This window comes from Aotus nancymaae, unplaced genomic scaffold (assembly GCF_030222135.1).
Source record: "Aotus nancymaae isolate 86718 unplaced genomic scaffold, 86718_ANA_hifiasm-v0.15.2.pri h1tg000001l, whole genome shotgun sequence".
In the NCBI taxonomy this organism is placed as follows: Eukaryota; Metazoa; Chordata; class Mammalia; order Primates; family Aotidae; genus Aotus; species Aotus nancymaae.
The window spans coordinates 6,270,614-6,286,838 of record NW_026988412.1 but is presented as its reverse complement, the minus strand read 5'-3'; the positions used below and the strand labels follow the sequence as shown (position 1 = coordinate 6,286,838).

Sequence of the window (16,225 nt, the reverse complement as noted above, 5' to 3'; positions counted from 1 at the left end):
CCAGTCACCAGCCTGGGCTTCTTATATTCCCCAGTACTCAATCTGGCAGGCACAGTGTGTTCACAGAGATAAAAGATGATACTGTGACTTTGTCCAGAACCTCTGTTAATGTCGTGGAAGCTTAAATATTAGAGCCTGAGCTTTCTCTTGGGATTAATATAAGAGGAGGCGTGTGCCAGACATGGCTCCTCCATGAGCTATCTGATGCTATAAAAAGAAAAACTGCAAAGGGCATCCAGCTAAATGTCTGGACCCAAGAAAAAAAATGAATAATATAGTACTTACTGACCTGTGGCCTGGGATGTAAAGGGAAACCCTAATGGCATAATCCCAATCCATCAACTGTGGAGTCTCACATTTTATTTCCAGACTTTCTAGTCACGGTGAGGGAAAGTGTGGAGGAGGACAGGGTCTTGCTTTCAGCTCTACATCCCATTTGCTGTGTAACCTGGGGCAAATCATGTTACCGCCCTGAGCTATAACTTTAAAATGAAGGAATTAGGTTAGGTCATTTTCAAGCAACATTTTCTTTTTGCGTGATACAAATTCAGCCTAAAACAAAAATTATTTATGGTCTGCTTAATTTTCACTCAAAATGAAAATGCTTTATTGAATTCTGTAAAAGAAAATATGTATTTTTACAATTTAGATGGTTTACTCTACTGAATAGAAAAATGCCAATGAAAAAGTCAACACTGCTTTTTAGCCTCCGAAATGTTCATTGTACAGTGGTGGAAGCTTTCTAATGTTCTGCCTTAAAAATGGATTTCTGAGCTATCTTGTGAAACCAAGCGAATCCTGTACAGCCTGACAGCCACAGATCACTCATGGGACCAAGGCCCCAACCTCGAGTTCCATTTGAGGACTCACATTCCCTGGGTCTGTGGTCCTAGCCTGCTGTGAATCCCATCTGGAAGAGGTTGAGGGAGTCAGATGAGAGAACTGAGCAGTCCCCAGAGAAAGAACCACACGTGGCTTCTGCACAAATTACCTCTAGCCTGTGGTAATCGAGAGTGGCAGCTCCAGCTATGAGGTTCAGAGGTGGCAAAGCCTTGGGATTAGGTGGCCCCAGGTGAATCACAGAGCATCTGGAGGACCGTGGATGAATTCCTTCCCCAGCTTTTTCCTCCAGAAATTTCAGGTTAAACTTACTCTACAGTTTCATAAGGACTCTTTCATCCATGACTTCTGCAAGCCTAGGTTGGCAGGGCAGGGTGGGAGCTACAGTGTTTTGTAAGCTGGAAGTTCTGCTTGAGAATGTGTTCTGGAATTATTCTATATCCTGCAAAAAAGGTGGCTTCAAGCTTCCCTGTCACATGCACACACACACATACACACACACACACACACACATGCATGCATGCATATATGCTCATGTGCATATGTGTGTGTCTGTATCCTTTTTATTGTTCGTTTCACTTGAATAATGTCAGAGGCAGGCTTTGCACCCAAGCCTTTAAGGATAGGTATGTAAACATTATTTTTTAGCAGGCTGTGTTTTTAAAAGTTTCAACAGACCTGGTTTTTTAAATTGTCATAAATACGAAATTTGCCGTCTTAACCAATTTTAAGTACACAGTTCAGCTGCATTGAGTACATTCACATTGTCTGTGCAGCCGTCACTATCAGCTATCTTCAAAACTCTTGTCATTTTGCAAAACTGAAACTCATTAAACAACGTTAAACAATAATTTTCCATTTCTCCCTCCTCCCTAGCCCCTGGCAATCACCATTCCATTTTCTGTGTGTATGAATTTGACTACTCTAGGTAACTGATGTAAATGGAATCATACTGTGTTAGTCTTTTTGTGACTGGGTTTAAGTTTTATCCATGTTGTAGCATGTCTCAGCAGGTTCTTCCTTTCTAAGGAAGAATATTCCATTTTATATATATCCCACACTTTCTTTATCCCAGACTGTATTTTTCACAGCTGACTGAACAGTCTCTCTTTTTTTGTTGTTAATATATATCCTATGGCCATCCACTTTTTAAATAAGAATTATATTTAATTCTGTGGAAGCCGCAGAAAAAGTCAGTGATTTTTTTTTTACTGTGTGAGCATTGTCAAGTCCCTTACTTTGATGGGCTTAAGAACCGTAACCTGTAAACCTTGAGAACTTAGGACTGGTTAACACACTTGCCTTGGCCCATTGGAGTGTTTAAGATGGTAGTGTTATAGTCAGATTTGCTTGCAACTCACTTCTTCCCTCTAACATGAGCCCTGGGATCACTGAAATATTCTGAGATTTTGGAGGACTTGAGTCTCAGCACCTACCTGTGGGGACTGCAAGGTTGATATGTGTGATACGTTCTTCTTGGTTGACTTGAATTGGTTGCTATACATGGTTACTGAGTTGCTTTCAATGGAAAATATAAATATTCAGATATATTTAAAAGAGATATTTAGCGTAACCGTAAACATCTTGGCCAGTCTTGTTATATTCACCAGTGTCTTCTGGCCTCCATTTAGAGCTTCCCTAACATTTCACCTGTCTTCATTTGCCTCCACCCGCTTTGCAATCTAAGCCTCCATCAGATAAAGCCATGCAGTATATGTAGATTTCCCGTGGTCTCTTGACTTCCCTTGTTAGTAACTGGCTCATTAGCATTCTTCGCGTTCCGGTTTTGGAAGGAACGGTAACTTGGGCATGTGCCTGACACATTTTGCTTTCAAGTTCTGGATGCCTTTGAGACATCATATAAATGTTTATTGATTTTCATTGCACAGACTGTATTGACATAATGCAATATTAAATAGAATCTTCATACTATGGAACCTGAGAGGGTGATTGTTCCTCCTTCCAAATATTTGCTAAATATTTCATAAATGGTCAATAAATACTTCTTTTAATATTATCAGTGTGATGTCTCTCTGGAAGCTGAATGTCGGTTTGTGATGTGCAGGTAGCCTGAGAGAGACTCGAGGAAACCCTTGGGGAATCTTCCTTCCGCTGGTATCACTGGATCACCTCCCACCCCTGTTTGGACCAAGGCTGAGATGGCAAATGGCAGATGAGCCTGGGGTTTCTGCCCTTTCTTGCCTCTGCTACCTGTCAAACATCAATTGTGCTGCTGTAAATCACCTAGGGATCTTGTCACTCTGCAGATTATGATGCAGTAGGTCTGGAGCTAAACCCAAAGCCCTGCATTTCTAACAAGCTCCTAGGGGCTGCTGATGCTGCTGGTCCATGGAAAGCAAGATAGAAAAGAAGTGGGCCAGGATGAGGGTGAGGCAAAGGATGCACCTAGGCCACGAAATTTAGGGAAGCATCTGCTCTCAGAGTCATCCAGCTCCTCTTAGGGAGGTTCGCCCTCTTGGTTGGTGCAGGTGCGGACAGGCACCTGAGAGTGGGCAACTTCTTAAATTTTTTGCACCAGGTACCTCAGCCACCTCTCACGAGTTCTGGCTCTGAAAGAAAGTTTTTGGTCCAGGGACTTGAAGTCTGTTGTGTTGTTTGACCTAAGTTACCCTAGAGACCAGTGCAGTAGAAACCTCTGGCTGTTTGGCCAAAGAAGCCTGTCTTTCCTGCTCCCTGAGCCATCTGTAGGCAGAGACCTGGCTCATGTAAACAACCCCAAAGACTAGCCTGATGTGGGCAGGATTCTCTGACAGCTGGGTCCCTGTGGCTGCCCAGATAGTGCAACGTCTTAAAAAGAGGATTTCTAGCATGATTTCTTCTGTGTGCTCTGTGGCAATGTGTATGATGTCCTGTGGCAGCAAGCAGAGAGGATGCAGTGAGTTAGCACTGGGGCCATGACTTGAACCCAGTCAGTCCCCGGACTCGCTGTGTATTAATCACTCTACTCAACTGTTTGATTTGGATGGCTTTCCCTCCAGGGTGTTTATGGTGGATAATCACGTTCTCTTCAGCATGTGAGCTGTGTGGAAGGAGAGGCTGCAAAGCCTCCTACTGCAGGCCTTCCCTGGTTCTGTACCTACTTTCTCTCTCCTCTTAGCAAGTCTGTTTATATCTAGTAAAATTAGGCTACAGGAAAAACAAAGAAAGAGTGGTTAGCCGACAATTGACCAGGCCTCCTCCAGGTGTGGACTTTCTGGGAGGGTCCCTGTGAGTGAGGGGAAGGGTTTTAACTTTCTTGGTAGAGTCATGTCCTAGAGAAGACCAGACTGGTTGTTTTAAAGCTAAGGTTTTTCCAGCCATCGGAGGGCTTGGGGGACACCTTCCCATAGCATATTGGAGTCTGCAGTTCCCGAAAGAGATCCAGGTGAGGCTGAGGAACTTCCACACCTGGGGAACACCCCTGGCCATCTGCCTTTTCAGATGCTACTTCTCAGCTCACTCTGTGTTTCTTGGCTTTAAAAAACCAAACAAGTCTCCAGGGAGGAGCTTAAGATGCCAAGCCTGAATTCACTCTATGTTCTCTAGATGGTCTTGGGTAAATCCCTGTCCTCCACTTTAAGTCTGGATTCTGTCCCAAGAAAGATTTGATTCTTATTTCCTCTACCGGAAGAAAAATGGAAAAAGAAAAAGAAAAATATATATACACACAAATATACATACACATATATACATACATATACATGTACACACATATACATGTATGTTCACACATATTATATACAGTCTACATCGTATGCATGCACTGAGCACTTGTTATTGACAGATACTGTCTACATACTTTCTTTTCTTTTCTTTTTTTCTTTTGAAACAGTCTTGCTCTGTCACCCAGGCTTAAGTGCAGTGGCACAATCTCAGCTCACGGCAACCTCCACTTCCTAGATTCAAGTGATTCTTCCACCTCAGCCTCCCAAGTAACTGGGATAACAGGTGCACACCACCACACCTGGCTAATTTTTGTGTTTTTAGTAGAAACAGAGTTTCACCATGTTAGCCAGGCTGGTCTCAAACTCCCGACCTCCAAACATCCGCCCACCTCGGCCTCCCTAAGTGCTGGAATTACAGGAGTGAACCTTCGCGCCTGACCTCCAAGTACTTTATCTACTTGTTTTGTTTATGCCTAGAAGCAATCTTAAGGGAAAGCACAAGCGTTTTTCTCCGTTTAGAAGAGGTTAAGTAAAGTACCACAGGTTAAACAAATATTCAATGGCCAGTCAAGGATTCGAATTCAGGCATTCCGACTCCAGTGTCTTAAATCACTTTTTTTTCTTTCCAACTTTCATTTTAGGTTCAGGGGGTACGTGTGCAGGCTTGTTACATGGGTAAGTGCATGTTGGAGGGGTATCTCGTGTCTGAAATCTGAACCGCTAAAGCAGTAGTTCTCAAACTGCAGCGCCCCTCAGAGCCCCCTGGAGGGACGTGAAACCCCGATGACTGGGCTGCTGTCCTCAGAGCTTCTGATTCAGTGGGTATGGGGAGGCAGAAGGGGGTGGCTTTCTAACAGGCTCCCAGAGGCTTCTGGGACACTGCATGGGACAGGAGCAGGGCATACACTTGAGAACCACTGCCCTGGACACAGCCTACCCTGGGGAGAAGGCCCCAAAACTCAGTGAGTAACTTAACAGACATGGTGTGACCTGAGTCCCTGCTGGGATGAGCCTGGGAGCGGTGTCCCTTTGCCTCTGGTCACATGTGCTTCTGCACTCCTGGCTTGGTGATCATCGGGAAGTCCGTGTGGAGTGGAGCTTCTGGGCTTCCAACCAGCCAGAGAGAGGCCCAGGACACCGCTGAGGCTTCTCATTGCCATCACCATGAAGTCAGTGAAACCAGAGCTGGGAGGTGGCGAGTGCAGATTGAAATGCATTAGTCTGTAGGGGACACCACAGACCTCAGCCCTGCCTTCCACATCCCTAGCAACGTTTTCCCACTTAGAAAAGATGGGGCTGGACTATCTATCCCTGGCAGTTTGGAATTTTAATTTAAATGTATCAAATTTTCCCAGGTCATGGTTTGAGATTTTAAGTGTCTGTCCCACCCTGCCTTAAGAAAAGGTGTCTTATCCACCTCCCATTTCTTCATTGCCCAGGGTCTGGTCCTGCCCCATCCTTCCAGTTTCCCAAGGACTGCCATGTAAATTTCTTTGTTCAGTTAGCAACATATTATGAACCTCTTTTTTTGTGTATAAAAAGAAATATTCCATAGCTTTCAGTAATAGTGTGACATTTACCAGTGTGGACCCTTCATCTTTATTTACCTAGACTTCTGTTATGAGACACTTGAGTGAATCTTGTTTTCTCTGTATCATAAACACACTGCATCCTTGTGCATTCATCTTTCCTTACAACAGATTCCTGGAAGTGTATTCACTGGGTCCAGTGATGCCACTATTTCCTTAGTGAGGTACTCAAGGGCACAGGTGCCCACCAGTCTCTAGATCCGTTAACATTTCAGTCTTGGTGAAATAATGTCGCAGGTTCCCAGAATCCCGCTACTGAAGCACTGACCCCTCACCACTGTGTTTTTCTGTTAGCAAGTATCAAGGCACAGGAAAGCTTTCAACGTCTTTTCCATGACTTGTCCGAGACAGGTCCCTGAGTGAATGCAAAGCATGAATTCAAGGTTGTCCCAGGATGGGAATAGAATTGGGGCATGGGCCATTGGTCAGTCACAGTGGGAACCGTGTTGGGCTAGCCAGGACACGAGGGCAGAGAGTCCATCCTTACAGCCCTGACTGCCCTGCTGAAGAGGTAGGGTATGGACACAAGAGCCCTCTCCCAGGCCACACGTGCAGATTGAGAAATTCAGGGGAAAACCTGACTTGCGGAGGTGGCTGGAAAATGGGATCAGGGCTAAGAAAGCAGGGATGTGAATCAGGGATCGGGGATGTGAAGGGCTCCCGCTGGCTAGACTGAGGCCTCTTGGGGAGGGTTCAGCACAGGCTACTCTCCTTGTCACCTATAGGGCTCTCCCAAGATTGCTGGGGGACAGCCCTGGTAGTGGGTGGGAGGTGTTCCTGGTGCTTTTTCTGACTACTCTTAAAACCCTGTTGAAAATAAAAGGCCTTTCATACAGAGCAGCCCAGCACTGAACACTCACCCTTGACTTGGGAAACACCGAGAATGAAATAGCAGTGCACCGCCACGTAGGCCATTGGGAAGTTAATGGTTTTTATCCACCTGTGAAAAGGTCAGTAGATCCTGGAGAAAGGTGTCACGAAAGACTCTTCATTACAGGGGCTGTTGGGTCCTGCCCAGCCTTCTGGCCAACCCTGGCTGCCAGAAATAGGCTTTCCTGTGTTCTCTTAGGGCTGGACCAGTGTCTGGCTCGGCTGCTTCTGCCACACAGCTCTGGCTTTTTGACTTCCTGGCTCTGGCTCATGACTTCCTTACCTTCCTCCATGACTGCCCCTCAGGAGTCCTGAGGCTCTCAGTTCAAGAGCACAGGTGCACATACTAATGCATTCACACTACACACATGCATGTGCACATGTGCAAACACATGCACACATGCACACACACACACAAAGCCCGTGGTAGGGGTTGTAGATTCGAGCCAATAGTGCATGCTCACAAATCCAGTACGGAAGAGAGAGCTAAGAGTCAGTCGGTAAAGGAATGATCACATAAAACTCTCTCTGACCAGATGGTGAACTCTTCATATTCTCACTCATTTGCTCTCAGTGATTTTTCTCTTCCTGGGCCTGGCGTCTGGGGGCTGTTTGTTAGTACTTAATATTGTTGAAATTAACAACATTCATAGCACAATCTACATACAGAGTACATTTGTCTCAGCAATTTAAAGCTTCCTTTGTAGCAAGCCTTTAAGTATATTGAGGTCAAGAGGAAAAAGGAGTGAGTATGCCCATTATACAGGTTAAGAAACTGAGGTCTGTAAATGCACCATGATTCCCCCTTTCCTCAGAGTATGATCATGGGTATGCTTAGGCATTTGATTTTCCTTTATGTCTCCAGCCCCAGTCAATATTGTCCAGCATCAGTTGGCAGGATACTGCAGATCTAGAGCAGTGCTGTCCAGTGGGTCTTTCTGCAGTGATAAAAGCACGCTGTGCCTGTACCATACAGTATGGTAGTACTTGCCACATGTGTGGCTGTGGAGCACTCGAAATGTGGCTGGTGCAATTGAAGGCTTTATGTTTAAATTTTACTTAAATTTAATTAATTTAAATTTAGATAGCCACATGTGGCCAGTGGCTACCAAATTGGACAGAGCACAGGCAGAGAGCATGAGAAGGAAAGAGTCATTACCAGGGCAGATTTCACAGAGCGATAGCCAGCTCTCCTCGGCTCCTTTACGGTGGAGATGCTATCAGGTTGGGAGGGTGGAGAGCTGGGAACTCCTGGGAGGCCTGGAGGTCTGAGGGCATCGCTGACAGCCAAGGAAGTGGACACAGTGCCCAGTCCTCTGAGAGAAACATCCCATTTGGAAGAGTCTCCCCAGGGGGGTTGGGGAATGGTGTTTTTTTTTTAAATCAAAACCCAGAAACACAAGAGACTTGTTACTACTGCTCTTTCACATGGTTTGCTAGAATGCACATTTGTTTGCTGCAATCCAGCAAATGAACAAGGAAATTTATTGAAGATGCTTCCTGCAAAAACTAGAGTTGATGATGTGCCATTGTCTTACTGATTCTATAGAACAGGGTCCATGTGATCAACTCATGCATGAGTCCGGGGTTTCCAGGAAAACAGGATATCTTATCTCTGCAGACCAACTGTGGTCTCTCTTAGCAGATGAAATTGATGTGGCTCAGCAGGTTCCCCTTTGTCATAGGTGTCAGAAAATGTACAGGCAAAGGCGCTGCCCAATTGTACTCAGCGGTTCCTCTCTGCGATGTAATAGAATCTCACCTTGCTTCCTCTGGGCTCGTGCTTCTACCACTGGAAGCACATTAGAATCACTGGAGAGCCTTCCAAATAACACAGCGAAACCCAGGCTTCGTCCCAGGATCATTAAACCAGAATCTCTGGATGCAGCCTGAGAAATGACATCTTTTAATGCTCTCCAGGAGCTTCTCCTGTGTGTCCAGGGTGAGCCACTCCTCTTTGGTAGCCTTTCTTCTTCTCCCCCACCAGCTGTCTAATTTCGTATTTGATTTCCTTGTGAACTGCCCAAGGTCCATTTAAAGTAGACTGGGATAAACCTTAAATAAAATTCTATATTGTGTTTATTAGACAAAGTACAAATGTATTTTAACATATACAAAAGTTTGGCTTTTCTTGAATATGATAGACTAAATAATAAATCTGAATAGGATTCCTGTAAACTGTCAAGTAATGTCATTATTTCAGGTTGGTTTCTCCTGTATCTATTCTCTGCAATAGCCCTTTTAGCCACACTGTCTGGTTGCCACAGGAAAGGATGTTGCAGACCTCTCCTGAGTGGTGATTAAGTGAAATGCACCAAAGAAACGAGGACAGTTAGCAACTAAGATGCCTGAAGCAACACTGGAAAGGGAGTCGGGTCTGAGCTACCTCTTTTTGCAGCTGATATGCAGTGGAAGTGGCTTGTGGGTGTTTCATGTTTGGATTGGAGAGCAAAGCATAATCCCAGCGTTAAGGGAAGCCTCTTATGCTTCTGGAATAGTGCCCTGATCATACTTCCCTGAAAAGGTAATGAAATATGTGCATTTGCTGATTAGGAACAAATGTCAAAGCGTCCACCATGATGGAAGTGTCTGATTTCCATGGCTCTGATAAGTCGCCGCAGGATCTCATGAATCTTTAATGGCTGGCCTATATTTAGGGGCTTTCAGTTTCTGAGGGTGATAAAAGGTCCGCAGAGATGCTATTCTCCTAGCACGCTGGCTTCTGCCAGGACTGGTGCCTATTTAAAGCACATCTCGTCTTTCGAATGTACAGAGATTCTGCTGACAAGAAACTTTCTGGGGCCTGAAATTAGATGAAAAGACCTTCCACTCAGAAAGTGTTTATTAATTTATTTAAAAATATGATCTGGATTATCCACTACATGTCAGGACTTATTCTGGGCAGAGTGAGGAATAAGACAGGGGCCCTGACCCCTGAGCTTGCATTCTAGTTGAGGGATACAGGCCCTAGGTAAAAAACAAGTAATCAAGGTAATGACAGTCCAGGGTAATTGCTATGAAAAGAGTAAGCAGGGTGTTCGGACTTGGTTTAAGGACAGCAGTGGCATGAGCTTATTTGCATTTTGAAAGATCACTCTGGCTGTTGGATGGGAAAATGGATTGTAGGGGGACAAAAGCGAAAGCCAGGACACCATTAAGAGGCCACTGAGTGGTCCAGGGAAGAGACGGTGGTGGTGACAGAGGTGGAGAGGAGAGAGCAGATGTACAGCATACATTTGAGAGTGAAAGAGAACACGCCGGTGATTGGGACAGAATAGCAGAAAGAAAAGAAGCAAGAAAAACTCCAAACGTGTGGCTTAAGCACTTGGTGGATTGTGATAACATTTCCTGAGACAGAGAAGACTGGGCTGTAGGTATAAGGAACAGGTGTAGGGGAAATTTCAAGTGTGCAGTCATCTAAATTATCTAAGTAGGGCTGTTATCTCAGTGTAGATATGCCTAGAGTCTGGCTAGAGGTCAAGCCCGGAGATACTCATTTTGGAGACATAAGCTTGTAAGTGATGCTGAAAGCTAGAGCCGACATGGAAAGACAACTCAGTTAGAAAATGAGCCCTTTAAAGCCGGGCACAGTGGCTCATGCCTGTAATCCCAGCACTTTGGGAGGCCTAGGTGGGTGGATCACCTGAGGTCAGGAGTTTGAGACCAGCTTGGCCAATAGGTGAAACCTCATCTCCACTAAAAAGACAAAAATTAGCCAGGAGTGGTGGGGAGTGCCTGTAATCCCAGCTACTTGGGAAACTGAGGCACGAGAATCGCTTGAACCCGGGAGGTGGAAGTTGCAGTGAGCCGAGAATATACCACTGTACTCCAGCCTGGGTGACCGAGCAGGACTTTGTCTCAAAAAATAAAAATAAATAAATAAAATGAGCCCTGGGATTCTTCACCCTGTAGCATCCAGGAGCAGAGGTAACCAAGATGGGGCGGCCAGTGAGGTACGTCCTAGAAACCAGCAGGAGAGAGAGTTTCCATAGGAAAGGGTGGTCACCAGGGAACAGGAGGTTGGAGAAACGTCACTGAGATGTCAGGCATCATGGAGCGGACAAGAACAGACTTAGAGGGAAGTTTTAGAGTGGAAAATGGATTGGGTGAGTCGAAGAGTGACTGTAATGAGAAAGTGGAGTTACACGTTTTCAGTTTTGTCTTTGAAAACTGAGCACAGAGATAAGATGGCAGCTAGACAGTGGATGCTGAACGAGAAAGGGGTCTGTTTGCAAGATAAGAGGTAGTTTTGAATAGAGATTCTGTAGCATATTCGTTGGCTGAGGGAAATGATGGAATAGAAAGGGAGATGTCGATTTGGCAAAGTTGGGGGAGCTGTTGGAGTAAAGCGGTCAAAAATCCAAGGGGAGACAGGCCTCAGGATTCGAGTTCACCAATCCACTTTCTAAAGCAGCAGGGACATTTCCATTTTAACAGCAAGCAAGAGAGCGTGTGGGTAGAGAGACCAGGGGGCTGGGAGATTTGGTGAAGATGAGCATCTCATCACTCCTGTTTTCTTCCAAACATAAGGCAAAATGTTGAGCCGATGGAGACATCACATTCAAGGAGAGAGAGGAAAGTATGAAGCAGTCCCCCTAAGAGCAGGGAGCAAACGTGCTGAGAAAATGTGATCTGATTGCCCAGCTCCACTGGTGCCCCTCTGAGCTAATGTGGCCTGTTTAGGGTGAGGTCAGCTAGCTCAGGCTTGATGTCTTCTCTGGCCACGTAAATTGCTAAGGATGTTAAACCCAATATCTACCCAGAGTAAGTGGTTGTTGGGTTTAACTGTGGCCTGAAGTTTAGCCAGCTGAGTATACTAAAGATGAGAGGGACAAGGAGTTGAGTGTATTTGAAGAGAAGAAACTGGAAGGATAGACAATGGGATCTCATGGGCACCCAGTGCAGTAAACGTAGGAAGGGAATGGTGGATACTGAAAAAGAGATTGGAGCCCTGGAGGTTCTCGAGCGAATGGCCTGAACAGATGAGGGGTTTCAGAGAGCTGGATGCTTAACACCAGTGTGTCTAATGTCATGACATCATTCATGATAACAAGGGGCAATGCTTAGGTGAGATAGAGAGCATGATCATTAGAAAAAATGAGGCCACGGCTCTGGATGGTCATCTCCATGGATAGCGGTGTCACCATAATTATGACAGGATCAGGACGAAGGAGCAGAGACCAAGCCTGGGGATGAAGAATGTGCACGGGGCAGGCAGGACATGAGGAGGACTGGGAAGCATGGTGTAGGAACTGGATGACAGAAACTTCAAAGGATCTGGGACTTGAAGAAGGAGAGGGAGATGGTTTGGCAGCAGCAATGGGGAGTTTTGATGGAAATTAAAATTATCTGTATTGCTTGAGTTTTCTCACCTTTGGGGCTTGGAGACAGTGTTTTAGTGTTGTGGAAGCTTCATGGAGAGCAACATGTCCCCACATTGCCCTGGCCAACCTGCCATACTGGAGAAATTCCAGCCCGCCCGCAGTGCCGAGCAGGGAGCACTCCATATTGCCGCATCCACTGCTTGGTAGCCCAGAGTCAGTGTCGCATGGTGCCTTCATCTGAGGACATCCAGTTGACATCAGTGGCCTGAGGACCAGTCCAGCTCTGCCAGTACTTTCCTGTGCAACTTTGGACCTGTGACTCCATCTCAGCTTACCGATTTGCAAAACGAAAGTCAATGTACTTTTTGGCTTCCTAAATCCATTCTTATGCTAGTCTTCCGTGATGTTTCATGTCTGTACCTGGCCTGAGGTCTCTCTCCATTAAGCCCTGAGAAAAACTAGCAAGCATACCATCACCTTATGAAAACTGACAAAGGAAACGGCTGCGGTCACAAGCCCATTCAAGCATGTCGCCTTGCCAACCTCAACTCTTCAAGCCTAAAATTATTCCCCATGCAAGAGTGTTCGTGCTAACATAGGGGTTCTGCCCACATAGACCTCCTCCCTGCAAACTAAGAGGTGCTCTAGGGCCAGCCAGGGACCCTTGCTTGAGAGCCGCTGGCAAGTTTGGGTCATTCCCACAGTTTTAGGACTGTACACAATGGGTAAAAAGGCCCCGCCACCCATGTTCCTGATTAATTCCTTGACCAGTTCAGCTCTACCTGTCTTGTCGGCCAGTTAGGGATTCACACTAGAAACCAAAGTTCTACCCACAAAGGTTGGTGCAAATATCCTTTCTTTTCCATCTGCTGTAGAACTACCAAGTGTGTCTGATTCCAAAAGGTGAAGCAGCCTCAAATATGGCTCAGAGGTGACAATACCCAAATTAGAGACAGGAAGCTGCACAGGGTTCCGAGCAGGACTATTATATCAGTGACTGCACGTGTCGGATTTTAGGGCCAACTTTTTCCTCTGAAAAGGGAGAAGGCTGAAACTGGGAGGCCAGGCTGCCCTGCCCAAGGGTCAGGAGAGTGTCCTTCTCTCTCCTGAGTATGGTTTGCTCAGACCTTAAGATATGGATGACATCAGAGTCTGGGGAACGGTCACTCAGATGCATAGCATTAAGTTTGTACACTGAACTTCTCTCCCTCCTTTGCACATACACTCACGTGGATGTGCACACATGTGTATACACGCACGTGCACACAGAGACGTGACTACTGTTGGCTGATGCTGACATCGACAATGCAAAATGCCAGAAATTAGACACAGATGAAGACTTTGACCCGCTCATTTCTTTGTTGTCTGTGCATAACACCGGACTTGGCACCAAGTAGATCACATACACGTGCATGTTAGTCCATTCCTCTATTCCCCACGCACATGTTAGTGATGTGAAACTCACATAGGCCCAGATATGTAGGGAGGTGCCCTCTAGCCGAGGTGGAAAACACACACACAGCTGTAACGCAAGTGGGGTAAGTGACATAAGAGAGGTATCAGCAAAACACCGTGGGGGTTCAAAGCAGGATAGATTTCTCCTAGAAGAAGGCATCAGAAGGGCCTCAGAGAGAGATGGTGTGAGGTTGAGCATCTAAGATTCAAGCCAGCAGAGACCAGGAAAGGACAAGATCCCAGCAGAGGGGGTGTCAGGGGACTTGGAGAGCATGTCTGGAGTTCTCAGCTGGCTATGTGCTATTCTGATGCTTCTGGGTAGAGATGTCACGAGGGCTTGAAGCAGCAGCAGAGTAAGAGGGGAGCCCCCGTGCTGGAGCTGTGAGTGCTGACTGAGTGGAAAGGCCCCTTGAGTGTTTGGCGTTGCTGCACAGCCCTCGTGCATGGGAGATCCCCAGATTTGCCCAGTCTTCACTCTAAACTGCTGTTTTGGTTGCTCCATGAATATAGTCCTGAAGGATTCACAGAAACTGCCTCAGATTTCAACCTTAATGCATATACTATTAAGATCAATGTGGCACCAATTTCTTTCTTAGGATTCATTGCTGATGCATTTCTCTTTTTGTACTGGGAGCTGGAAAGCCAGGTGCCATCTCTGTTAATATTTCTAGATGTTGACTGCATGTGTGTCCAAGGTAGTTGCGGCAGGGGTGTCCAGAGAAAATGGCCGGGTGGGTGAAGTCCCTATTTCTGTGGTATAAATACCCCTATAATGGCCAATGTCAAGACAAGGACATTTAACAACTAGCTCATAACATCCCTGCGTGTTTATACTTGGCCCTTAGAAGCTGGTTCAGGATGGCTCACCCCATCACTGGGTCAGGGAAGAGTGGGAATGAAGAAAGGAAAGTGTGCAGTAGATCCTTTCCTCCATAGCCTGATATCCCCTGCAGCATTTTAGTTGCTTTTTTAATTAAAAAGAAAAAGTTTTAACTGAATGGATGCAGCCAATTTCTCTCTCTATATCCAACTTTCCAACTGTTCCTTTAAAAAAGACCAACATTTGAAAATCGAAAATATGAAAGTAATAGTCTGCAAATCTCTGCATGACAGAGAGATTATTGCTTTACAAAGGAATTTGCCATGTAGTTCTTTAAATCTCAAGTTATCCTGGGGTTTTAAAATTATTCCATTTTGCAAATGTACTGTTTCTTTTAAAATTCCTCTTGTATAGAGCAGAAGTTCTTAATTTGAGGTCCGGGGATCCCTGGAAGGATCCACTGGGGTGGGAGTTTAGGAACGTGGTGAATGCTGTGAAGTGTTGCACATGTGCTTTTGCTATGCAAATGGTGGGTAGCTTTCAACATATTTTTAAATAGATTCCTCACTTAAAAGGTAATGGCCTATGTCATCTGCCTGGGGCCCTGCGTTATGCTCATAAAAAATGCATGGGTGGTCAGCTCTGGGGGTCCAGTGAGGCGTTTTGAAACTGAAGACACATCTGAGGTTGGTGCAGATTTAGTCCATGTAACGGCCTTCTTTACATTCCAGAGAAATTGGGCTTGCCCTGGGATGGCAGGTAGGATGTGGGCTTTGCTAACAAGCCTCTGCCACAGATTTTTGATGATTATAATGCTAATGATGAGGACACCTCTGCTTCAATATGCTGGGAAGGAAACCAAGTGTGTTACTTCCCTTCTCCAGCCGTGACACTCTGCCTCATTTCCATTTATGGATCTCTGGAGTCATACCCATTTCCTTCACCAGTCCTTCCTGGGGACTCTGAATGGTTTATCTCAATTTCCAGGTTAACTGGGGGAGCCAAGGCCTCCTACACTAGCTTCCCTAGGAACTGCAGGATCTTCTGTTGGATGAAGGGGACTGTGGATGTCTCCGCTACTGTGCATGAAATACAGGGGTGCACTATGGTGAGTAGATAGGAAGAGAGCTCACCACCCCATTTTCAATCATCCATGTTCACACCCTCGGGCATGCAGACTTCCTGGGCCCCTAGCAGGGTTCCCCTGTGGCTGCACATGTCTGTTCAGGGCCAGCATCAGCAGTAGTGGAAGCTGTTTGTAAGAACGAGGCTGGGAAGGGAACAAGGGTCTTTAGCCCATTGTACAGCACACTCGCTGGCCACTGGGCACTGTGGTTGCTACCTGGCGTTCAGGGACCGCTGATCAAGACTGGATCAGACATGTAGAGGACACTATGCATCTGATACCAGAGTTAGTATTTCTGGCCTCTTTCCAAGAACCCTAGCTTTGCCACTTTCAAAGCCAAAGACCTTGCTCCTGAGACTCGGAGGCCTAGAGTTCTTGTTATATGTTTGCTATAGTTATCCATTCAGCGGAACATGAAGCCTTGTATCCTTGTATCTGTGTGGCTCTTCAGGATTTTAAAGCATGCATTCTTCAGAACTCTGTTAAACAAGATAGATATTATTTATTTACATTATAAAGGTAAGAAAACAGAGGCT

General features: G+C 45.8%; 1 protein-coding gene across 2 annotated transcripts in view; it reads left to right on the top strand.

Moving 5' to 3' along the window:
• The window catches only part of SLC24A3 (solute carrier family 24 member 3), a 508,872-nt gene that overhangs the window by 243,088 nt on the left and 249,559 nt on the right, over nucleotides 1–16,225 (top strand). The gene's annotated exons all lie outside the window — the stretch shown is intronic.